This window comes from Rhinoderma darwinii, chromosome 9 (assembly GCF_050947455.1).
Source record: "Rhinoderma darwinii isolate aRhiDar2 chromosome 9, aRhiDar2.hap1, whole genome shotgun sequence".
In the NCBI taxonomy this organism is placed as follows: Eukaryota; Metazoa; Chordata; class Amphibia; order Anura; family Rhinodermatidae; genus Rhinoderma; species Rhinoderma darwinii.
In genome coordinates, this window is record NC_134695.1 from 96,122,979 (window position 1) to 96,150,053 (window position 27,075).

Here is a 27,075-nt window from a genome sequence, read left to right on the forward strand (position 1 = left end):
TCACTAGATGGAGCTGTTCCCAAAATTGCAGCATTGCAACATTGGGTTAAAAGCCCTCGCTCTAGTGAGCTCTCAGCATCCCCCCCTCCTTTATCCTGGCTAGTGCCGGGATAAACGAGGGGTTTGAACGATGTAACCTCCTACACTGTGTGTCGCCATTTTTTGAGCTAACCCACAGTGTAGTAGGTTTACATACAGTAGTAAACACACACAAACACGAACATACATTGAAATCTCTTACCTGCTCCTGCCGCCGCGGCTCCCTCCGGCCCGTCCGCTCCGTTTGCTGCCGCTGGTGCAAGTGCACAAATCCGGAAGCCGCGACCGGAAGTAGTAATATTACTGTCCGGCCGCGACTTCCGGTCCACAGGAAAATGGCGCCGGACGGCGCCAATTTCGAATAGGACTGTGTGGGAGCGGCGCATGCGCAGTTCCCACACAGACGCCGTACACTGCAGTCAATGGGACGGGAGCCGTTCGCAGTCCCTATGGGACTGTGGCTGCCGTATTCCATGTCTGTATGTGTCGTTAATCGACACACACAGAAATGGAACAAAAAATGGCAGCCCCCATAGGGAAGAAAAAGTGTAAAAATAAGAAAAAGTAAAACACAAACACACAAATGAATATAAACGTTTTTAATAAAGCACTAACATCTTTAACATATAAAAAAATAATTTGTGATGACACTGTTCCTTTAACAAAGCCACATGTCTTGGAACATCCAAGTAGGGACCTAATGCAGGCATCTTGAGGAGTATAGCCAGGACAACATCATCTTTGGTTCCACAGCTATTGCCCTACAATGTACAGTTCTTAGGTACTAACCAGGTTCCTGCCCAACATGTCACCAGCCTAAGGGTAATGAGTCTCACTAGTCAAAGCTTATATTTAAGCTCAAGTACAATGTCATTTATGTATAAAGTTCTAACAAGCAGCCTGCATCTTCTACTTCTATGGGTACCTTGGTAACTTCTTCCTGGTCTTTTGGAGCTCCATATACTACAATAATTTGAGAGACAAATTGCTTTATAAGAATATGAATTATTCCACATCATGACATGGAATCTCATGCTCTCAGTGGTTTATATAGGGCAAGTAAAGCTTCTTCACAGCAGACATAAAAATGGGTTTTGGTTCATGCCATCACACCCTATTTATTTATGCTGCTACTATAGTGCCAACATATTTTTGATGGTAAGAATAGTGCTGCAGACTGCGCATTCTTGACAAAAAAAAATACCAAAAATGTTGACGGACGCTCTCAACTCACCTTAAATGCATAAAATTTTCATCTCAAAGCTGGATTGGCACTATGAGAAGAGGATAAACAGCTTGACCACAGTCCAACATACTATAACCCTTGTCAGCCCACACTTTTAGGCCTCATGTACATGGCCGTTTTATGGCACCATATAAATCCGAATTGCATAGAGCCGTAATATGGCAACCATGGAAGACTATGAGCTCATAATGTACCTTCATATGCCTCTGATTTCATATGGACGTTTTTCTCTCACATATGCATGAGATTCAACAGAAAAAAATGGTGCCATGTGCCATTAGATGCCTGAGGGTAGTTTTCTCCCTCAGAATGCAATCTGTAGTACAGTGCCATACGGTGGCACACTTAGAGCCTATGGCTCTGTCGTGTTTATGAGGCCTAGATCAGATTTTCTAAGAGATGCTTTTATCCTATAAAGCCCCTTTCTATACTCCGTTACCACATGACTTCATATGATTTAAAGGGAGTTTAATATACAGCAGAAAGAAATTGCTAACTACATGTATTGAAATGGTGGTCACCCAGGGCCGATTCTACCTTTTCTGCTGCCTGAGGCGAAAGTTGAAATGGCGCTGCACAGATTTTGATTGACATCCCCCGGGCTATTCTACATCACTAGCAGCCTCCTGCAACTCTTGCAAATGCGCCGTTGCCTTGTACTGGCATGCGCGGTGCAGCCGGGCAGAATACACCACACTGCACGGTGTGTGCCTAAGTAGTACAAGGCAATGGCGCAATCGAGAAAGTTGGAGGAGACTGGTAGTAATGTATAACAGTCAGCGGGATGTCAATCAAGCATGGAAAGTTGGGTTTGGAGGCAGGACTGTGTAACTCTTCAGGATAGTGGCATCGCCCCATGACAATTTAATGAATAATTATAAAAAGCATTTTATAGATTTTGCTGCATCTGAAAAAAACATATAGGGGAATGTTTGGAAATATTGTCAGGTCATGTATTAATGCATGGTAGCGGTTCAAGCGGTTAAAACTACCTGACAGTATACCATTAAATATACAATGAATTAAAAACAATTTTATCTACCCTGCAATTTTGTTATTATAAATATATTCTATATAATTACAGCTCCAGAACCAAGCTTTGACATAAACGGCTCCAGAACCAAGCTCAATACATAAATACATCCCCAGAACCAAGCTCAGTACATATATACACTTCCAGAACCAAGCTCAGTACATGCATACAACACCAGAACCAAGCTCAGTACATAAATACAGAACCAGAACAAAGTTCAGTACATATATACAGCACCAGAACCAAGCTAAATACATAAATACATCCCCAGAACCAAGCTCATACATATATACACACCTCCAGAATCAAGCTCAGTACATATATACAACACCAGAACTAAGCTCAATACATAAATACATCCCCAGAACTAAGCTCATACATATATACAACACCAGAACCAACCTCAGTACATATATACAACACCAGAACCAAGCTCAGTACATACGTACAGCCCCAGAACCAACCTCAGTACATATATACAGCACCAGAACAAAGCGCAATACATAAATACAGCACGAGAACCAAGCTCAGTACATATATACAGCACCAGTACAAAGCTCAGTACATAAATACAACACCAACACAATTACAGCTCAATTTAGTGCAACCCCTGCCGTATAGGTTTGTACGGCATAAAACTACAGCTCCCAGAATGGTCCAAACAATAGTAAGGATATGCTGGGAGATGCTGTTTCCCAAAACAAAATAAATCCTACCATAATCAAGCCACCCACCATCTCGCTGCAGATCATACAGTGACTACATTACTGATTAGAGGCAGAATAAACATTTATATTAAGTGACTCACCAGTGACGTCTCAGATTCTAGTCGGTCTTTTTCTCTTTTCTTCTCCATCCGGTCCAGACCTCTATGACTTGCCCCACCAATCAGCTTCTTTCAACAATGGAAGTGGCGCGTCAAAAGGCGCTGATTGCCAGGGGAAGGCATTCTGCCCTGCCAATCCGTGTCATTGTGAGGCGCTGAATGGTCGGGCACGAACATGCCCGGACATTTAGCGCTTTTGCATGTAATTGTACCTGCGTTCTAAAGACGCAGGTACAATTATTGCATGAAGGGGTGGCGGCGGCTGGTTTCAGTGGCGCCGCCGCCCCCTCAGCGAGGCAGCAGGCCACAGCCTGAGGCGAGATGCTCATCTCGCCTCATGGACGGTGCGGCCCCGTGGTCACCTACACAGGAGGTGGAGTGGTTGCTAGGCAACATGATATACCAAGTCTGTAAAAAATGCTCTATGTAGAAAGAAGAGATATAAAAAATCTATTTGGCCAATATATGTAATAATAAATATACTATATGTATTTAGACACTACTATGAAGTCAGTCATCTATTTTGTTACAGACTTTCTAGATTATCAGATGTCGGGTTTATGGTCTTTAATCCATCAAGAATTCACTGTTTGCTCATATAATTGGCCAGGGATGAATACAATACATCTTATATGAACATTTTCATGGATTAGTGGTCACAACCATTCTTCTTACTTAGCACTTAACATCATTTAATTTCCAAATAGTTTAAAAATCAGTCGATAGGAAAAAAATCAAGAAGCAAAACACCTCAGACAAATCAAATCAGAAATTAATATACAATGCAAACACCATCTGACATTGAGAGCAGCTGGAGATGATTTGGGGGATTAGGGAACACCTGAATTATTTGGCTGCATTGCATTGAAAGAGAGAAATCCAAGTTTGCAGAGAAGTAAAAAGCGTGGTCACTTATTCCATCTTACTTCATGGACCTGTAATATTGTAATAGCAGATACCATAGGGACTTGGAAATGGGATCCAGGACTGACCATTAACTTCAAGGAAGAGCTACATGAGATAATATTAATTATATGATTAGTTGTGATGTTGTAATATCATATAACAACATTGTGACCCATAGTCAAAGCAGCAACGTGTATTTAGGTGTATTTCTATGTGTGTGCGTGTGAGTCGCACCAGGGCCCCATAAAGCATTACCAGCGTTCAGTATTTCTGTACTGTGTGCATCATACTTGTATTATGATTCAGTGCTTATTATCTTGTGCTGTGACATCACTGTGGTCCTTAGTCTTTAGCTGTGACATCACTGTATGTAATAACCCCATAACTTCAGTGTTCCTTACACCCCTTAAATGTGACATTGCTATTATTCCTGTATTGTGACTTCAATGGGATTCTTATACCTGTACCATCACATCGCTGTTTTATTATGCTTGTACTGTGACATCACTGTGTTTATTATCCCTGTTCTGTGACATCACTGTATTTATAATTCCTGTACTGTGTTATCACTGTATTTATTATGTCTGTACTGTGACATCACAGTTCTTTATCCCTGCACTGTGATGTCACTGCATTTATTATCGCTGTACTGTGACATCACTGTATTTATAATTCCTGTACTGTGTTAATTATGTCTGTATAGTGACATCACTGTATTTATTATGTCTGTACTGTGACATCACAGTTCTTTATCCCTGCACTGTGATGTCACTGCATTTATTATCGCTGTACTGTGACATCACTGTATTTATAATTCCTGTACTGTGTTAATTATGTCTGTATAGTGACATCACTGTATTTATTATGTCTGTACTGTGACATCACAGTTCTTTAGCCCTGTACTGTGACATCACTGTATTTAACATGTCTGTACTGTGACATCACTGTGTTTATTATATCTTTAATGTTACATCACTGTATTTATAATGTCTGTCCTGTGACCTCACTGTGTTTATTATGTCTGTACTGTGACATCATTGTGTTTGTTATGTCTGTACTATGACATCACTGTAATTATTATCCCTGTTCTGTGACATCACTTTATTTATTCTCCCTGTTCTGTTACATCACTGTGTTTATTTTGTCTGTGCTGTGACATCACTGTGTACTTTTAATGCTGCCACTTATATTCAGGAAATCTTTGCAAATGAATAGATTTGTAATTGTATCCAATAATAAGACTCTGACATATTACACAGAACCTTTGATTAAATTTACTTGAGCTCCACCACATTTTGCGTTTCAGCTCTACAGACTCCCAGGGGCCCTTATTAAGAACCTATTTTGTTCAGCAATTAGAATCTCTTATTGTGAAACACTGCTTGGTGTTGGGAGTCATATTGTAATGTGGATTTGTATTATAGGCTGATTTACTTAGTAGTCGCCAAAGGCCAATAATAGCGGGTGAGATGGTTTACATATTCTGTTCTGTATTCCACCTCTTTTTTCCAGATTACTTCTTCTTGTGTGGAATGGTTCTTTCTTCTGGAGCTTTTTAAATACAAGAAACACTTATAAAATATAAAAGATCCCAGGTTGTTGTAGACAATGTAGTCACAGCAGGGACCACTTATGGTTGATAGGCCACTAGTACCTCATGTATATTACTTATGTCATACTGACCATTATTTTCACCACAGCCTGTATTTAGTGACCATCAGGGTAATTTGACCTCTTGACAAACTTATAAATAGCGGGCCAATTTGGATCTTTAGGCTTCTCCTTGATGTATTAATGGTTTTTGATATTGTCTCCATCTTGTTGCTTATCGTCACTTCTGACAAACTTCTAGCCATAATTGTCCACTCCACTAAACATGGTCCATTCCTGATGTATCCAAATTAAGGAAATGTTTCAGTCTGGTTACTTGTGATTTAAAGGTGTTTTCTGAGATTCGGGAGGCTATCTGAAAATGCTTCCAAGACCATGCCCAATGGGTCCCCCGCCTCTGGTCCTTAGAACATCACGGAATAACAGTCATGGTCCCATCAGGTTACCAAGAAAGACAATCATGGCACAACACTGTGACATTGTGTCCACAGGGATTTACCAAGATTGGCCATCTCCAAGGAAAAAAAGTATTTTTCCAGATTGTGTCGGACATTAAAGTTCAGGCATCAATAATTCATTTTCTGTGCTTTACACTTGACCTCCTGGTTTAATCTTAACTTTGTGTTTCCACTACTTTACATGTTGTCTAAGTTCTGGCACTTGCTTCCTACCACTCCTAAGATACTGTCTTTTTACTTGTCCACCTACATGTGTTCATTCTCCATTCTTTTGTGGACAGGTTCTTGAAGTAAGCAATGTCTTTTAGATCTTTGCTACCTAGGAAATTTCTGCCCCTGGTGGCAGCAGGTAGTATGACAATACACCCACTGATTTCCTTTCTCATGGTTGTGGCCAGTCCATTGGGGCCACATTGTTCCATGACACAGTGTTAGATTTATTGGCACTTTTGAGATGTATTATTATGTTCTGACATCATATTCTATCCCAAGACTCAATGAAGTCTGACCCTACAAATAAAACCATACTTAGGCTCCCCCGTCTTGGTTAAACCTACCCAGTGTGCATCCATATAGCTATAGATCTGCTAGATGTCCAAGAAAGTAGCAGTAACAGTAGATGGCTTAAAAAAAGGCTTAGATATAGATGAGCGAATTTACAGAAATTTGTTTCGGGGTCGATTCGATTGAATCAACTATCCAATTTGATTCGAAGTTCCCCCCCGATTGCCGTGTCTGCCTCTCTGATGTCTTCTATGAGTCTCTCCAAGTTATATACGGTCCTAGAAGACATCAGAGTGTCAAACAGGACAATCGGGTCACTTGCGATAACACCCCAAAATATAAAAAAATACCATACTACCTCCCTTGGTCTTCCATCGTCCCTGCCGGCCTATTTAGATGACGTAGTTTTGTTCCATGTGACCTTTGATTAGCTGCAATGGTTACATGGGACATAACGATCTTATCTCGGGAGGCCACAAGGGACGCTTCACAACAGGAGACCAGATGAGTTTTGCAATTTTTTTTTATCTCCTCTTATTCCCTCTTCCTTTTTCGAATCTGGAAAATGGCGGCTGCCATTTTGCAGATTTGTGTGCCGCGAACCCCAAAAGTTTGGGATTCTGCCAAATCAGAAACTTTTGGGAAATTTGGACCGAATTCAACTTGTTGAGAACCGATTCTCTCAACTTTGGACTTAGACAATTTCTTAGAACAAAATAATATCAGTGCTTGTGTAAATGTGTAGAATTCTTGTTAGAATGTTGATCCAGTGTGATCGCCACTTGGTGATCGGGAGGGTTATTTTTCCTTTTTAGGGCAGATTGTTTTTGGTTTTTTTATCATCCTGTGGATCAATAGGGGTAAAAAATAGTTCTAAAGTTTACACATATCCCTTTCTGCCATCCGTTGGTTGAACTTGATGGACATATGTTTTTTTTCAACCGGACTATGTTAATACGTCTTTTAGTATTTAGCTCATATTCATTTGCTTATTTTTTCGGATTTCCTTTGCCCTCTGTACTAATACTTTAAAAACCATTGGGGTCATTGACATAATATGAATGGTGGATATCCTCCCCCCCCTCTTCATAAGGAATGTACATCCAGCCGAGGAGTCAGATTGATGGTCACATTAAGAGTCTTCACAATCCTTTCCAGACCCTAACCTGGCGAGCTCTGTAGGCTCGGCTCCCTCACACCACATCAATAACTTACTCTTGCGTACCAAATGCACATTTCGCTGACTGCGTCCCTGTCACACTCCTCCTCATACACGAAACACATGTCTTCTGAGATCAAATCCCATCATCAGAGGTTTAATTAAAAGTCTGAGGTTGCAACCAGCTGCAGTGGTTTTTCTTATTTGGAAAAGTATGAAAGTGGAAATATTTTTGGAGGATTAGGCTGCCCCAAAAACAACAGCCACATGAAAGAGGTCACAAATATGATCCTCCATCTCTGAAGTACTTTGAATTGAGGCCATCTGGAAGGGTTTGTTGAGCAAGAAAATTAATCCTGGTCTTTCAACTGGAAGAACGCCTTTGAAATCTATAAACAATGGGAGGTTCAATGTCTACAGTAATTAATTGGTCATCCGGTTCCGTACAATGAACTCTAGTTTGGTTCTCTACCAAGTCATTAATAAAGTTTTTTCTTCTGATCAAGTACTAAAAACCATTTTGGATAGGAATCTTTCTATTTGCAGATGTAGTCGAGCTGAATTTGTCAGATGCAGCAGAGCTAAGGTTCTGAGAGCTCACTAGAGCGAGTGAGTTTTCTCAAATTTTGCAGCATAAAGCAATGTGGTTGCTTTACCACATGCAATGCTGCAATTTTGGGAATTGCTCCATCTAGTGACCAGCGCTGGGAAATGTTATAAATTAGAATCTAATTTATAATATGTCCTGACTCGTGAAAAAATTAAAAAAATTAGAACAATGTTTAATCACCTATACACTAATTGTTTAACAAAAAAACAAAACTTTAATGACACATTATCATCTATCTATCTATCTATCTATCTATCTATCTATCTATCTGTCTGTCTGTCTGTCTGTCTGTCTGTCTGTCTGTCTGTCTGTCTGTCTGTCTGTCTGTCTATCTATCTATCTATCTATCTATCTATCTATCTATCTATCTATCTATCTATCTATCTATCTATCTATCTATCTAATCTCTCATATCTTCAAGGATGAGGCTGAGCTGCAATACCAGATACAACCTATGGACAAGAGAGGCACTGCTTTGCTATTTCTAGAAAAAAAAGTCCGGTGCAGTAATTCTATTTGGCCTGTTAAGATATTATTAAAGAGCAATGCATATCAAATAGTTTGTTCTCTGTTCTGCAGAAATTCAGCTTAGTAGAAATAGAGATCCGTCTGTGGACACTACATCCTTGTATATGCAGCTCAATATCCTATGCTAAATATCCCATTCTTTGATCTCCATAGATAATCATCGCTGCACCCTGATCTACAAATGCCATAATAATTTCCAAATAGACAGATCAGTTATATTTGGGGATGTTACATTACAAATAAATAAACTTTCATTGTAATTAATTATGTTTTTGATTAAAAGGAAGATGCAAATTTACAAAATGTAATTGAGACGACGGCTCTTCTTGTGAATCATTTAATAAATGGATGACAGAATCTCAGAATAAAGACTTCATGGTTAAAAACGAATTACACCGTGTTTTTATTATGTGCCTAGGATCATGTACAGAGGAGACAGTCATACAGAATCTATCTATCTATCTATCTATCTATCTATCTATCTATCTATCTATCTATCTATCTATCTATCTATCTATCTATCTATCTATCTATCTATCTATCTATCTATCTCATATCTATCTATCTCATATCCAGGGCCGCCATCAGGGGGGTATTAGGGGTAGTGGTGTGAGGGGCCCGGCCAAACCTAATTGAAAGGGGGGCCCGGCAACTGCCTCGACATTCTTTTGGTAGGAAAAAACGGGCCCCTGCAATGGGGCCCGTTTTTTTCACCAAAAGAATGTCGTGAGCTGCTGCTGCTGCTGCGGGCCCCCTCCCCTCGTCATGGGGGGCCGTCAAACCGTCCGCCCGCGCGCGCGCACCCGATCGCGCGCACAATGAAACTCCCGCGCGTGCGCACTCGCGAGCGCGCATCCACGAACGCCCGCACTGGAGACCGCCCGCGCGCGCACCCGCGATCGACCGCGCGCGCACCCGCGACCGGCCGCCCGCGCACCCGCGAACGAAGCGCGCGCAGCCGCGGACCCACATGGACAAAACTTACCTGGAGCCTGGCTGGAGGTGAAGGACTGGACGTCTGGACCGAAGACCTCCCCTGGAAGACATCGCCGGAAGAGGACTGGAGTGGGAGCAGCTCTTCTGACAGTGAGTAAATTATCTCAAAGTGTTGTTTATGTATGGCCCTGTTCACACAGTATTTTGCAGGCAAAAAAAAATCTGCCTCAAAATTCCTTAAAGAATTTTGAGGCAGATTTTGAGGCAGATTTTGACCTGCCCACACTATCTTGCCGCGTTTTTTTGCTGCGTTTTTTGCTCGCGGCGATTGAGGACAGCAGACAAAAAACGCAGCGAAAAATGCATTTTCTGCCTCCCATTGATTTAGATGGCAGGTTAGAGGCGGAACCGCGGCAAGAAAGGACGTGCTGCTTTTCTTTTTCTTTTTTCCGCGACTGGCTCCCATTGATTTCAGATTAAATCAATGGGAGGCGGTTTTGGAAGTTGTTTGGTGCTGATTCTGACGCAGTGTCCGAGTCAATATCAAGGCCCAAAAACTCTGTGAACTGGGCCTTATTCTTAGGGCTTATTCAGACGAACGTGTAATACGTCCGTGCAACGCGCGTGATTTTCACGCGCCTCGCACGGACCTGTGTTACTCTATGGGGCCATGCAGAATGTCAGTGATTTTCACGCAGCGTGTGTCCGTGTGTCCGCTGCGTAAAACTCACGACATGTCCGATATTTGTGCATTGTTCGCGCATCACGCACCCATTGAAGTCAATGGGTGCGTGAAAATCACGCCCAGCGCTTCCGCAGCCGTATAAACTATGTATGAAAACAGAAAAGCACCACGTGCTACAAACATACAAACAGAGTGTCATAATGATGGCGGCTGCGCGAAAATCACGCAGCCACACATCATACACTGCTGACACACAGAGCTGTTATGAACCTTTTGCATGCGCAAAAAGCAAACGTTTTTTGCGCGTGCAAAAAGCACACGCTTGTGTAAATCCGGCCTTAGGGTAGGAACACACTAGGCATGAACACTGCGGATTTTATGCAACACATTTTATTGTGGAAAATCCGCAGCGTATTACAGTCGCAGCAGAGTGGGTGAGGTTTTAACAAATCTCATCCACACGCTGCAAAAAAAAATGGACCTGCAGTGCGGCTTTGGCTTTTTAAGCCGCAGCGTGTCAATTTATTCTGTGGAATCGCTGCTCCTCTGTTGCAGAAATGCTGCGGTTCTGCCGCAAAAATCACACAAGAGAAGAAAAAAAAGGTACTTTTTTAAATTGATAAAGTTTAGACTTGCCCCGGCCGTAGTCCTGGTGACGCGATCCTCTATTCTTAGCGCAGCCCGGCCTCCTGTCATGACGTTTCATACCATGTGACTGCTGCAGCGGTCACATGGTCTACAGTGTCATCCCAGGAGGCGGGGCTACGTTCAGAAGAGAGAGATGCGTCACCAGGACTACGGCCGGGGCAAGTCTAAACTTTTTTTTCCCTGCAGGATTCCCGCAGCGGACACGCCTCACGAAACCTGCGCCACTATTTGGTGCGGTTTTGCTGGCAGAATTCCCTGCGGCTCCCGGGATAAGCTGTGTAGTTTTACTCAGCATATCCGCCTAGTGTGTCCCTTATGATGTCGCTCCTGGAGCTGCTGCCGCTCTCTAAATAGGCAGTTGGTCCAGTAGAATTTGGAATAATTTTTTTTTGTGAACCAGCTTAAAAAAATACAAAACTTTTGTGTTAGGGCCTGTTCACATCACTGTTCGCTTCCGCTCCGGGGTTCCGTCTGAGGTTTCTGTCGGGTGAACCCCGCAACGGAAAGTGAAAGTGATAGCACAGCTTCCGTTTCCATCACCATTAGCGCAGTCGACTGCGCTATTAATTCCGTCCGAAAACCAGCCGGAATGGTGACGAACCACCGCTCCGGGGTTCCGTCTGAGGTTTCTGTCGGGTGAACCCCGCAACGGAAAGTGAAAGTGACAGCACAGCTTCCGTTTCAGTCACCATTGATCTCAATGGTGACGGAAACATCGCTAATGGTTTCCGTTCGTCACCATTCCGGCTGGTTTTCGGACGGAATTAATAGCGCAGTCGACTGCGCTAATGGTGATGGAAACGGAAGCTGTGCTATCACTTTCACTTTCCGTTGCGGGGTTCACCCGACAGAAACCTCAGAAGGAACCCCGGAGCGGAAGCGAACGGTGATGTGAACAGGCCCTAACACAAAAGTTTTGTATTTTTTTAAGCTGGTTCACAAAAAAAAATAATTCCAAATTCTACTGGACCAACTGCCTATTTAGAGAGCGGCAGCAGCTCCAGGAGCGACATCATAAGGGACACACTAGGCGGATATGCTGAGTAAAACTACACAGCTTATCCCGGGAGCCGCAGGGAATTCTGCCAGCAAAACCGCACCAAATAGTGGCGCAGGTTTGGTGAGGCGTGTCCGCTGCGGGAATCCTGCAGGGAAAAAAAAGTTTAGACTTGCCCCGGCCGTAGTTTAAGTGACGCATCTCTCTCTTCTGAACGTAGCCCCGCCTCCTGGGATGACGCTGTAGACCATGTGACCGCTGCAGCAGTCACATGGGATGAAACGTCATGACGGGAGGCGGGGCTACGCTAAGAATAGAGGATCGCGTCACCAGGACTACGGCCGGGGCAAGTCTAAACTTTTTTATAAATTTAAAAAAGTGCCTTTTTTTTTTTTTCTCATTTGTGATTTTTGCGGCAGAACCGCAGCATTTCTGCAACAGAGGAGCAGCGATTCCACAGAATACATTGACATGCGACTGCAGTCACACGGCAGGTCCATTATTTTTGCAGCGTGTGGATGAGATTTGTTCAAACCTCACCCACTCTGCTGCGACTGTGATACGCTGCGGATTTTACACAATAAAATGTGTTGCATAAAATCCGCAGCGTTCACGCCTAGTGTGTTCCTACCCTAAGGCCGGATTTACACAAGCGTGTGCTTTTTGCGCGCGCAAAAACGTGGCGTTTTGCGCTTGCAAAAGGTCCATAACAGCTCCGTGTGGCAGCAGCGTATGATGCGTGGCTGCGTGATTTTCGCGCAGCCGCCATCATTATGACACTCTGTTTGTATGTTTGTAGCACGTGGTGCTTTTCTGTTTTCATTCATAGTTTATACGGCTGCGGAAGTGCTGGGCGTGATTTTCACGCACCCATTGACTTCAATGGGTGCGTGATGCGCGAACAATGCACAAATATCGGACATGTCGTGAGTTTTACGCAGCGGACACACGGACACACGCTGCGTGAAAATCACTGACAGTCTGCACGGCCCCATAGAGTAACATAGGTCCGTGCGAGGCGCGTGAAAATCACACACGTTGCACGGATGTATTACACGTTCGTCTGAATAAGCCCTAACAATAAGGCCCAGTTCCCAGAGTTTTTGGGCCTTGATATTGACTTGGACACTGCGTCAGAATCAGCACCAAACAACTTCCAAAACCGCCCCCCATTGATTTAATCTGAAATCAATGGGAGCCAGTCGCGGAAAAAAGAAAAAGCAGCACGTCCTTTCTTGCCGCGGTTCTGCCTCTGACCTCCCATCGAAATCAATGGGAGGCAGAAAATGCATTTTTCGCTGCGTTTTCTGTCTGCTGTCCTCAATCGCCGCAGGCAAAAAACGCGGCAAGATAGTGTGGGCAGGTCAAAATCTGCCTCAAAATTCGGTGCGCGGTTCCAGGCGGTCGCCGGTGCGCATGCGCGGGAGTTTGCGGGTGCGCGTGATCGGTCGCACGGGCGGCGGTGTTTGACGGCCCCCATGCTACCCAGGGCCGCCATCAAGGGGGTATTAGGGGTACTGATGTGAGAGGCCCGGCCAAACCTAATTGAAAGGGGGGCCCGCAGCTCATGACATTCTTTTGGTGAAAAAAACGGGCCCCATTGCAGGGGCCTGTTTTTTTTCTACCAAAGGCAAGTCGCGGCAGTTTGCCGGGCCCCCTTTTCAATTAGGTTTGGCCGGGCCTCTCACATCAGTATCCATAATACCCCCCCTGTTGGCGGCCCTGGGTACCATGATATAGTACTGGACGGAGTACCGTTAACAGGCGGTGCCACGGTAGGGGGGCCCAGAAAATGTAGATGTAGGGGGCCCTGAAATTCCTGATGGCGGCCCTGCTCATATCTATCTATCTCATATCTATCTATCTATCTATCTATCTATCTATCTATCTATCTATCTATCTATCTATCTATCTATCTATCTATCTATCTATCTATCTATCTATCTATCATCTATCTCATATCCATCTATCTATCATCTATCTCATATCCATCTATCTATCTATCTATCTATCTCATATCTATCTATCTATCTATCTATCTATCTATCTATCTATCTATCTATCTATCTATCTATCTATCTATCTATCTATCTATCTATCTATCTATCTATCTATCATCTATCTCATATCCATCTATCTATCATCTATCTCATATCCATCTATCTATCTATCTATCTATCTATCTATCTATCTATCTATCTATCTATCTATCTATCTATCTATCTATCTATCTATCTATCTATCTATCTATCTATCTATCTATCTATCTATCTATCTATCTATCTATCTATCTATCATCTATCTATCTATCATGTGAGACATTCTCTATACTATGTTAATTTTTTTTTATCTGTTGCCATTGATTTTCAGCTACCATTCAGCTTGAGATTGATAGACAGACCTTAAAATACAGATCCGAACTTTATGTAATAAACATTTTACAGATTTCTTTCCTTCCGAGTCTTTTAACATTGTAATTGAAGACATTAGCAAACAGACAGAAGCAGTTTTGCTGCGGTATAAGTTCATCTGCCCAAGGTGGCGCGTACCCTTTTGCCCTTCATGTGTGATAAGTCTTAATTATGATGGAAAGTTGCGGTAGTGTATGCGGAAATCCCGTCCAACAACAGAATTACTCAATATTAGGATCTGCCAGTGCATAGATATCCGGAAGAATTGCTCATACCTTGGAAAATGGGTACACAGTGTAATGTTATGGAAAAGGTGATTTGTGAACATAATAACATTTCTTATTTACTGACGAAGTGCCTTGCAGCTTCTGGTGCGTACACACAATATGCTTAACTTGCAATATATTGAGGCAAGCACACAATGCCCAGGAAAGTGGGCGAGGGTATTACATTCCATTTCACACGCCAGTGCCTGCGGTAATGTTTGCTGTATTTGTGTAATGTTTTATACACATTAAAATAATGTGCGCTGCACCGGCTTCTACAGTCCGTTTACTAATTTGTCGCTGGCAGTAAAAGAACCAAGTTTATGTTCTGCCAGGGCGAGATGTCAGCACGCTGGCGCACTGTGATGATGTCATTTGCTTTGGTTTGTTATTAACGTAAAATGTGACATTGAATATTATTGTTTTTTATGTATTTGTTTTACATTTTGAAGACTAAGTTCACACAGCGTAAATACTGCGCATTTTCTGCAAAATATTTTAATGCGGAAATACAGTAGCAGCAGAGCGGATGAGATTTGAACAAAACTGATCCACGCGCTGCGTAAATGCTGAGCGGAAAAAACGCTCCGAAATTGACCTGCAATGATGTTTTTTTTAATCCGCAACATGTCAATTATATTTGCGTAATCGCTGCTTATTTGTTACAGGTTTTCCCCATTAAATTCATTTTTTTGCGACGGAAAAGCAGCGATTCAACCACAAAAAACTTCATCCAATCCGGCCTCCTGGGATGACGTTTCATCCCATGTGACCGCTGCAACCAATCACAGGCTGCAGCGGTCAGATGGGATTAAACGTTATCCTAGGAGGACGCGTCACCATGGCTACATAAGTACAAAACTTTTTTTTTTTTTTTATGTGCAGTTTCTGTAGCGGACACTCCGGCCGAAAAACGGCACCACAATTTGGTGTGGTATTTTCGGCAAGAATTCCCGATGGCAACCAGGATGGATACGGTATGTACTGCTATGCAGTGTATCCGCCCTGTGTGAACATAGCCTTATAGGTAGTAGGCAGGGCAGCCTTAGGATAGTTGGCGCCCCGTGCAAAGTTTTCTTTCGGCACCCAACACCTATCATAAAAAAATGCCCCATGAAAAAAGTAATGCCCACCACAGTATAATGCACTTTATTGTGCCCCCACACAGTATAAGACACTTCTTTAGTGCCCCCACACAGTATACTGCCCCATGTAGTGACCCTACACAGTATAATGTCCCCTTAGTGCCCCCCCACAGTATAATGTCTCCCCTCCCCTCCGTGCCACACACAGCAACTCTTGTAGGTAGTGCCTCCCTGTAGATTGTGCCATACAGCCCCCTGTAGATTGTGATATACAGCCCCCTTGTAGATTCTGCCATACAGCTCCCTCCTCCCCCTTGTAGACAGTGCCCCCATCTCCCTTTTGTAGATAGTGTCATATAGCCCCTCTCCTACCCTTGTAGAGAGTGCCCCCACCTCCTCCTTGTAGATAGTGTCATACAGCCCCCCACCTCCCCCTTGTAAACAGTAGCCCCACCTCCCTTTTGTAGACAGTGCCCCACAAACAAATAAAACACAAAAATTGTACTCACCTAGGCCCCGTTCCTGTGATGGACGGAGCTGCTCCACAACACCGACAGGATCCTTACGTAGGCCGGCGTGATTCAGTGGCGTCATCACGCCAGCCTGTAGCCTTTGGCAGAGCAGGGAGATACCTCCCTGCTCTGTATAGGATTCAATGGTATCTGCATCTTAAGGATGCAGATACTATTAAAGGTAGTGTAGCTATCACTGTAGTAGACATAGCGGCTGCGAACGGCGCCACCAGGCATGGGGAAGCCCGTCCCAGCAGGCGACATGGCGCCCTCATGCCTGGTGGCGCTGCTAGCAGCCGCTATGGCTGCTAAAGTGATAAGTACCTTTGAGGAATTTGGTTTTACGTGTATGGGTAACCATACTGATCAGTAGCGCATGGGAAACGCCCGTTTTTTGCTTTTTTGCTTTCATTCCTCCATTCATTATTGAGACTTTGCTTTCCAAGTTCTCAAATCGGGTTCTATGCTGCAATTGGATCCTGCAACTAATACATCGTGGAGGCTACCTATCTGGAATCTACTACACTGGATGTTATGCTCCCAGCATAACTGCACCAGGTGAGCACTATTTAACACCTTGTTCACACGTGTACTATCACAGTGTCATGCACTATTGTGCGCTTTCTGTTTTTTTTACCTTTCTCACTGAGCAGAGAAGGAGCATCCGAGCCTCAAGGAGCCAGCGCAGCACTCTCTTCCACCTGCTGGAGTGATGCGCCCTGTTCGATGGCACAAGTTGCTCACCTCAAAGGCTGAACCTGGTAGCAGGTCAAGTTATGTGTTACCTCTCCATGGTCTTAGCAGGACTGGCCTTACATTTTATGATGCCCTATGTGCCACCCCCCCATATGGTGTACGGTCATGCATTGTACAAATAACTATACCATACAATATGCTGCCATATAAAACACTTCTATACAGTTACCGAAATATCATTGCTATGCAGTAATGCCACCATATATAGCAGGATCCAAGGAAAAGTGCAGCAAAAAAAATAAAATAAAAAATACCACCATACAGTGCTCAAGTAACACCAACATACAGCGACCAAATAACAACTCCACACATAGGGGAAAAAAAATCAGGGTGGTCAGAAGCCTTGTTGGCCTGTGAATTCTCCTTTGGGATATAGTCTAGCAATATGCCATCATTTTATAAGACGGGAATAACCGTTAAATGTATCATATTCCCACAAAAAGTGGTGTCCACATTTATTTATGGAGGGGGCTAAAAGAAGGTTATTCCCTATAGACAAGAATGTACTGAAAGACCTCATGTAAAAACTGCCGGGACAACTGGAGATGATGCCTTAAGCAGCCAATCGGTGTGCAGCTTTTATTTATTCAGAGGGATTTGATTGGTTGCCAGGGAAAACATCCCCACTTTTTGCACCAGTTTTCATTGGGGCCACCGAGTCCTGTCTATCGGCCAATTTAGATCATTACAATCAGTAATATCCAGAGAATACGCGTCTTGGGATGTATCAGGGAAAAGAAAACACAATTATAATTGATTTTAGGTTATTACTATGTGGTCAGTATTGAGTCCCACATAAAACAGAGGCTGCGAAGACTAGAAGAAGCTGCAGCAATTGGTAATTTTATGGGCCGGCTGTAAGAATTTTATGGAGGAGCACAGGGAACAATTATTAAAATAATGGCAATGATTTCACTTGTTCATTAAAATGCTTGAGGTGATGTATGGAGAGATAATGGCTATTCGATGCAGATGGATTCACATTAACTGAAGATACCAGATAAGTAACTGGTGACTTTACACATGATTTGGTGTCTGGAGACGTTTTGTAGCTTGAAAATCATCGGTAGGATTGAACTGGCCCACCAGAAGACCCGAGGGAGTGTAGGACTGGGGTTCCTTGAGGCCCCCTGAGGAGATGATTCTTAGGATGCCAACTCCATCTATACAAAACATGTGCACGACCCATCATCAATTTTGCAGTGTATGACGGTGACGGCACTGTATAGTATGTTATATTTACAGTGTATGACGGTGACGGCACTGTATAGTATGTTATATTTACAGTGTATGACGGTGACGGCACTGTATAGTATGTTATATTTACAGTGTATGACGGCGACGGCACTGTATAGTATGTTATATATGCAGTGTATGACGGTGACTGCACTGTATATTATGTTATATTTGCAGTATATGAGGGTGACGGCACTGTATAGTATGTTATATTATGATGGTGACGGCACTGTATAGTATGTTATATTATGACGGTGACGGCACTGTATAGTATGTTATATTATGACGGTGACGGCACTGTATAGTATGTAATATATGCAGTGTATGATGGTGACGGCACTGTATATTATGTTATATTTGCAGTATATGAGGGTGACGGCACTGTATAGTATGTTATATTATGATGGTGACGGCACTGTACAGTATGTTATATTATGACGGTGATGGCACTGTATAGTATGTTATATTAGCAGAGTATGATGGTGACGGCACTGTACAGTATGTTATATTATGACGGTGATGGCACTGTATAGTATGTTATATTAGCAGAGTATGATGGTGACGGCACTGTATAGTATGTTATATTATGACGGTGATGGCACTGTATAGTATGTTATATTATGACGGTGACGGCACTGTATAGTATGTTATATTATGACGGTGAAGGCACTGTATAGTATGTTATATTAACAGAGTATGATGGTGACGTCACTGGACAGTATGTTATATTATGACGGTGATGGCACTGTATAGTATGTTATATTATGACGGTGAAGGCACTGTATAGTATGTTATATTAGCAGAGTATGAGGTGACGGCACTGTATAGTATGTTATATTATGATGGTGACGGCACTGTACAGTATGTTATATTATGACGGTGACGGCACTGTATACTATGTTATATTATGATGGTGACGGCACTGTATAGTATGTTATATTATGACGGTGAAGGCACTGTATAGTATGTTATATTATGATGGTGACGGCACTGTATAGTATGTTATATTATGATGGTGACGGCACTGTATAGTATGTTATATTATGACGGTGAAGGCACTGTATAGTATGTTATATTATGACGGTGAAGGCACTGTATAGTATGTTATATTAGCAGAGTATGATGGTGACGGCACTGTATACTATGTTATATTATGATGGTGACGGCACTGTATAGTATGTTATATTATGACGGTGACAGCACTGTATAGTATGTTATATTATGACGGTGAAGGCACTGTATAGTATGTTATATTAGCAGAGTATGATGGTGACGGCACTGTATACTATGTTATATTATGACGGTGACAGCACTGTATAGTATGTTATATTATGACGGTGATGGCACTGTATAGTATGTTGTATTATGACGGTGAAGGCACTGTATAGTATGTTATATTATGACGGTGACGGCACTGTATACTATGTTATATTATGACGGTGACGGCACTGTATAGTATGTTATATTATGACGGTGACGGCACTGTATACTATGTTATATTATGACGGTGAAGGCACTGTATAGTATGTTATATTAGCAGAGTATGATGGTGACGGCACTGTATAGTATGTTATATTATGACGGTGACGGCACTGTATAGTATGTTATATTTTGATGGTGACGCCACTGTATAGTATGTTATATTAGCAGAGTATGATGGTGACGGCACTGTATAGTATGTTATATTTTCATGGTGATGGCACTGTATACTATGTTATATTATGATGGTGACGACACTGTATAGTATGTTATATTTACAGTGTATGACGGTGACGGCACTGTATAGTATGTTATATTTACAGTGTATGACGGTGACGGCACTGTATAGTATGTTATATATGCAGTGTATGACGGTGACGGCACTGTATATTATGTTATATTTGCAGTATATGAGGGTGACGGCACTATATAGTATGTTATATTATGATGGTAAGGGCACTGTATAGTATGTTATATTATGACGGTGACGGCACTGTATAGTATGTTATATTATGACGGTGACGGCACTGTATAGTATGTAATATATGCAGTGTATGACGGTGACGGCACTGTATATTATGTTATATTTGCAGTATATGTGGGTGACGGCACTGTATAGTATGTTATATTATGATGGTGACGGCACTGTACAGTATGTTATATTATGACGGTGCTGGCACTGTATAGTATGTTATATTAGCAGAGTATGATGGTGACGGCACTGTACAGTATGTTATATTATGACGGTGATGGCACTGTATAGTATGTTATATTATGACGGTGACGGCACTGTATAGTATGTTATATTATGACGGTGAAGGCACTGTATAGTATGTTATATTAGCAGAGTATGATGGTGACGGCACTGTACAGTATGTTATATTATGACGGTGATGGCACTGTATAGTATGTTATATTATGACGGTGAAGGCACTGTATAGTATGTTATATTAGCAGAGTATGAGGTGACGGCACTGTATAGTATGTTATATTATGATGGTGACGGCACTGTACAGTATGTTATATTATGACGGTGACGGCACTGTATACTATGTTATATTATGATGGTGACGGCACTGTATAGTATGTTATATTATGACGGTACTGTATAGTATGTTATATTATGACGGTGACGGCACTGTATAGTATGTTATATTATGATGGTGACGGCACTGTATAGTATGTTATATTATGACGGTGAAGGCACTGTATAGTATGTTATATTATGACGGTGAAGGCACTGTATAGTATGTTATATTAGCAGAGTATGATGGTGACGGCACTGTATAGTATGTTATATTAGCAGAGTATGATGGTGACGGCACTGTATAGTATGTTGTATTATGACGGTGAAGGCACTGTATAGTATGTTATATTATGACGGTGACGGCACTGTATACTATGTTATATTATGACGGTGACGGCACTGTATAGTATGTTATATTATGACGGTGACGGCACTGTATACTATGTTATATTATGACGGTGAAGGCACTGTATAGTATGTTATATTAGCAGAGTATGATGGTGACGGCACTGTATAGTATGTTATATTATGACGGTGACGGCACTGTATAGTATGTTATATTTTGATGGTGACGCCACTGTATAGTATGTTATATTAGCAGAGTATGATGGTGACGGCACTGTATAGTATGTTATATTTTGATGGTGATGGCACTGTATACTATGTTATATTATGATGGTGACGACACTGTATAGTATGTTATATTATGACGGTGACGGCACTGTATAGTATGTTATATTTTGACGGTGACGGCACTGTATAGTATGTTATATTATGACGGTGACGGCACTGTATAGTATGTTATATTATGACGGTGACGGCACTGTATAGTATGTTATATTATGACGGTGACGGCACTGTATAGTATGTTATATTATGACGGTGACGGCACTGTATAGTATGTTGTATTAGCAGAGTATGATGGTGACGGCACTGTATAGTATGTTATATTATGACGGTGACGGCACTGTATAGTATGTTATATTATGACGGTGACGGCACTGTATACTATGTTATATTATGATGGTGACGGCACTGTATAGTATGTTATATTATGACGGTGAAGGCACTGTATAGTATGTTATATTATGATGGTGACGGCACTGTATAGTATGTTATATTATGATGGTGACGGCACTGTATAGTATGTTATATTATGACGGTGAAGGCACTGTATAGTATGTTATATTATGACGGTGAAGGCACTGTATAGTATGTTATATTAGCAGAGTATGATGGTGACGGCACTGTATACTATGTTATATTATGATGGTGACGGCACTGTATAGTATGTTGTATTATGACGGTGAAGGCACTGTATAGTATGTTATATTATGACGGTGACGGCACTGTATACTATGTTATATTATGACGGTGACGGCACTGTATAGTATGTTATATTATGACGGTGACGGCACTGTATACTATGTTATATTATGACGGTGAAGGCACTGTATAGTATGTTATATTAGCAGAGTATGATGGTGACGGCACTGTATAGTATGTTATATTATGACGGTGAAGGCACTGTATAGTATGTTATATTAGCAGAGTATGATGGTGACGGCACTGTATATTATGTTATATTATGATGGTGACGGCACTGTATAGTATGTTATATTATGACGGTGAAGGCACTGTATAGTATGTTATATTAGCAGAGTATGATGGTGACGGCACTGTATAGTATGTTGTATTATGACGGTGACGGCACTGTATAGTATGTTGTATTATGACGGTGAAGGCACTGTATAGTATGTTATGTTATGACGGTGACGGCACTGTATACTATGTTATATTATGACGGTGACGGCACTGTATAGTATGTTATATTATGACGGTGACGGCACTGTATACTATGTTATATTATGACGGTGATGGCACTGTATAGTATGTTATATTAGCAGAGTATGATGGTGACGGCACTGTATAGTATGTTATATTATGACGGTGACGGCACTGTATAGTATGTTATATTTTGATGGTGACGCCACTGTATAGTATGTTATATTAGCAGAGTATGATGGTGACGGCACTGTATAGTATGTTATATTTTGATGGTGATGGCACTGTATACTATGTTATATTATGATGGTGACGACACTGTATAGTATGTTATATTATGACGGTGACGGCACTGTATAGTATGTTATATTATGACGGTGACGGCACTGTATAGTATGTTATATTAGCAGAGTATGATGGTGACGGCACTGTATAGTATGTTATATTATGACGGTGACGGCACTGTATAGTATGTTATATTATGACGGTGACGGCACTGTATAGTATGTTATATTATGATGGTGACGGCACTGTATACTATGTTATATTATGATGGTGACGACACTGTATAGTATGTTATATTATGACGGTGACGGCACTGTATTGTATGTTTTGATGGTGATGGCACTGTATAGTATGTTATATTATGATGGTGACGGCACTGTATACTATGTTATATTATGATGGTGACGACACTGTATAGTATGTTATATTATGACGGTGACGGCACTGTATAGTATGTTATATTTTGATGGTGACGGCACTGTATAGTATGTTATATTATGATGGTGACGGCACTGTATACTATGTTATATTATGATGGTGACGGCACTGTATAGTATGTTATATTATGACGGTGACGGCACTGTATAGTATGTTATATTATGATGGTGACGGCACTGTATAGTATGTTATATTATGACGTGACGGCACTGTATAGTATGTTATATTATGACGGTGACGGCACTGTATACTATGTTATATTATGACGGTGACGGTACTGTATAGTATGTTATATTATGACGGTGACGGCACTGTATAGTATGTTATATTATGACGGTGACGGCACTGTATACTATGTTATATTATGACGGTGAAGGCACTGTATAGTATGTTATATTATGACGGTGACGGCACTGTATAGTATGTTATATTATTATGGTGACGGCACTGTATAGTATGTTATATTATGACGGTGACGGCACTGTATAGTATGTTATATTATGACGGTGACGGCACTGTATAGTATGTTATATTATGACGGTGACGGCACTGTATACTATGTTATATTATGACGGTGAAGGCACTGTATAGTATGTTATATTATGACGGTGACGGCACTGTATAGTATGTTATATTATGATGGTGACGGCACTGTATAGTATGTTATATTATGACGGTGACGGCACTGTATAGTATGTTATATTATGACGGTGACGGCACTGTATAGTATATTATATTAGCAGAGTATGATGGTGACGGCACTGTATAGTATGTTATATTATGACGGTGACGGCACTGTATAGTATGTTATATTATGACGGTGACGGCACTGTATAGTATGTTATATTATGACGGTGACGCCACTGTATAGTATGTTATATTAGCAGAGTATGATGGTGACGGCACTGTATAGTATGTTATATTATGACGGTGACGCCACTGTATAGTATGTTATATTATGACGGTGACGGCACTGTATAGTATGTTATATTATGACGGTGACGGCACTGTATAGTATGTTATATTATGACGGTGACGGCACTGTATACTATGTTATATTAGCAGAGTATGATGGTGACGGCACTGTATAGTATGTTATATTATGACGGTGACGGCACTGTATACTATGTTATATTATGACGGCGACAGCACTGTATAGTATAATATATTAGCAGAGTATGATGGTGACGGCACTGTATAGTATGTTATATTATGACGGTGACGGCACTGTATAGTATGTTATATTATGACGGTGACGCCACTGTATAGTATGTTATATTATGACGGTGACGCCACTGTATAGTATGTTATATTAGCAGAGTATGATGGTGACGGCACTGTATAGTATGTTATATTATGACGGTGACGGCACTGTATAGTATGTTATATTATGACGGTGACGACACTGTATAGTATGTTATATTATGACGGTGACGGCACTGTATAGTATGTTATATTATGACGGTGACGGCACTGTATACTATGTTATATTATGACGGTGACGGCACTGTATAGTTTGTTATATTATGACGGTGACGGCACTGTATAGTATGTTATATTATGACGGTGACGCCACTGTATAGTATGTTATATTATGACGGTGACGGCACTGTATAGTATGTTATATTATGACGGTGACGGCACTGTATAGTATGTTATATTATGACGGTGACGGCACTGTATAGTATGTTATATTATGACGGTGACGGCACTGTATAGTATAATATATTAGCAGAGTATGATGGTGACGGCACTGTATAGTATGTTATATTATGACGGTGACGGCACTGTATAGTATGTTATATTATGACGGTGACGGCACTGTATAGTATGTTATATTATGACGGTGACGGCACTGTATAGTATGTTATATTATGATGGTGACGGCACTGTATTGTATGTTATATTATGACGGTGACGGCACTGTATAGTATGTTATATTATGACGGTGACGGCACTGTATAGTATGTTATATTATGACGGTGACGGCACTGTATACTATGTTATATTATGACGGTGAAGGCACTGTATACTATGTTATATTATGATGGTGACGACACTGTATAGTATGTTATATTATGACGGTGACGGCACTGTATAGTATGTTATATTTTGACGGTGACGGCACTGTATAGTATGTTATATTATGACGGTGACGTCACTGTATAGTATGTTATATTATTATGGTGACGGCACTGTATAGTATGTTATATTATGACGGTGACGGCACTGTATAGTATGTTATATTATGACGGTGACGGCACTGTATAGTATGTTATATTAGCAGAGTATGATGGTGACGGCACTGTATAGTATGTTATATTATGACGGTGACGGCACTGTATAGTATGTTATATTATGACGGTGACGGCACTGTATACTATGTTATATTATGATGGTGACGGCACTGTATAGTATGTTATATTATGACGGTGAAGGCACTGTATAGTATGTTATATTATGATGGTGACGGCACTGTATAGTATGTTATATTATGATGGTGACGGCACTGTATAGTATGTTATATTATGACGGTGACGGCACTGTATAGTATGTTATATTATGACGGTGACGGCACTGTATAGTATGTTATATTATGACGGTGACGGCACTGTATAGTATGTTATATTAGCAGAGTATGATGGTGACGGCACTGTATAGTATGTTATATTATGACGGTGACGGCACTGTATAGTATGTTATATTATGACGGTGACGGCACTGTATAGTATGTTATATTATGACGGTGACGGCACTGTATAGTATGTTATATTATGATGGTGACTGCACTGTATACTATGTTATATTATGATGGTGACGACACTGTATAGTATGTTATATTATGACGGTGACGGCACTGTATAGTATGTTATATTTTGATGGTGATGGCACTGTATAGTATGTTATATTATGATGGTGACGGCACTGTATACTATGTTATATTATGATGGTGACGACACTGTATAGTATGTTATATTATGACGGTGACGGCACTGTATAGTATGTTATATTTTGATGGTGACGGCACTGTATAGTATGTTATATTATGATGGTGACGGCACTGTATACTATGTTATATTATGATGGTGACGGCACTGTATAGTATGTTATATTATGACGGTGACGGCACTGTATAGTATGTTATATTATGAAGGTGACGGCACTGTATAGTATGTTATATTATGACGTGACGGCACTGTATAGTATGTTATATTATGACGGTGACGGCACTGTATACTATGTTATATTATGACGGTGACGGTACTGTATAGTATGTTATATTATGACGGTGACGGCACTGTATAGTATGTTATATTATGACGGTGACGGCACTGTATACTATGTTATATTATGACGGTGAAGGCACTGTATAGTATGTTATATTATGACGGTGACGGCACTGTATAGTATGTTATATTATTATGGTGACGGCACTGTATAGTATGTTATATTATGACGGTGACGGCACTGTATAGTATGTTATATTATGACGGTGACGGCACTGTATAGTATGTTATATTATGACGGTGACGGCACTGTATACTATGTTATATTATGACGGTGAAGGCACTGTATAGTATGTTATATTATGACGGTGACGGCACTGTA

The 27,075-nt window shown here is 41.3% G+C and overlaps 1 long non-coding RNA gene across 1 annotated transcript in view; it reads left to right on the forward strand.

The window, feature by feature from the left end:
• Positions 1 to 9,921: 9,921 nt before the first annotated feature.
• Positions 9,922 to 27,075, forward strand: part of LOC142660518 (uncharacterized) — a 93,701-nt gene continuing 76,547 nt past the window's right edge. Inside the window, exon 1 of the long non-coding RNA XR_012850501.1 lies at positions 9,922 to 10,006. This is a non-coding gene — a long non-coding RNA (uncharacterized LOC142660518). The remainder of the gene's footprint in view (positions 10,007 to 27,075) is intronic.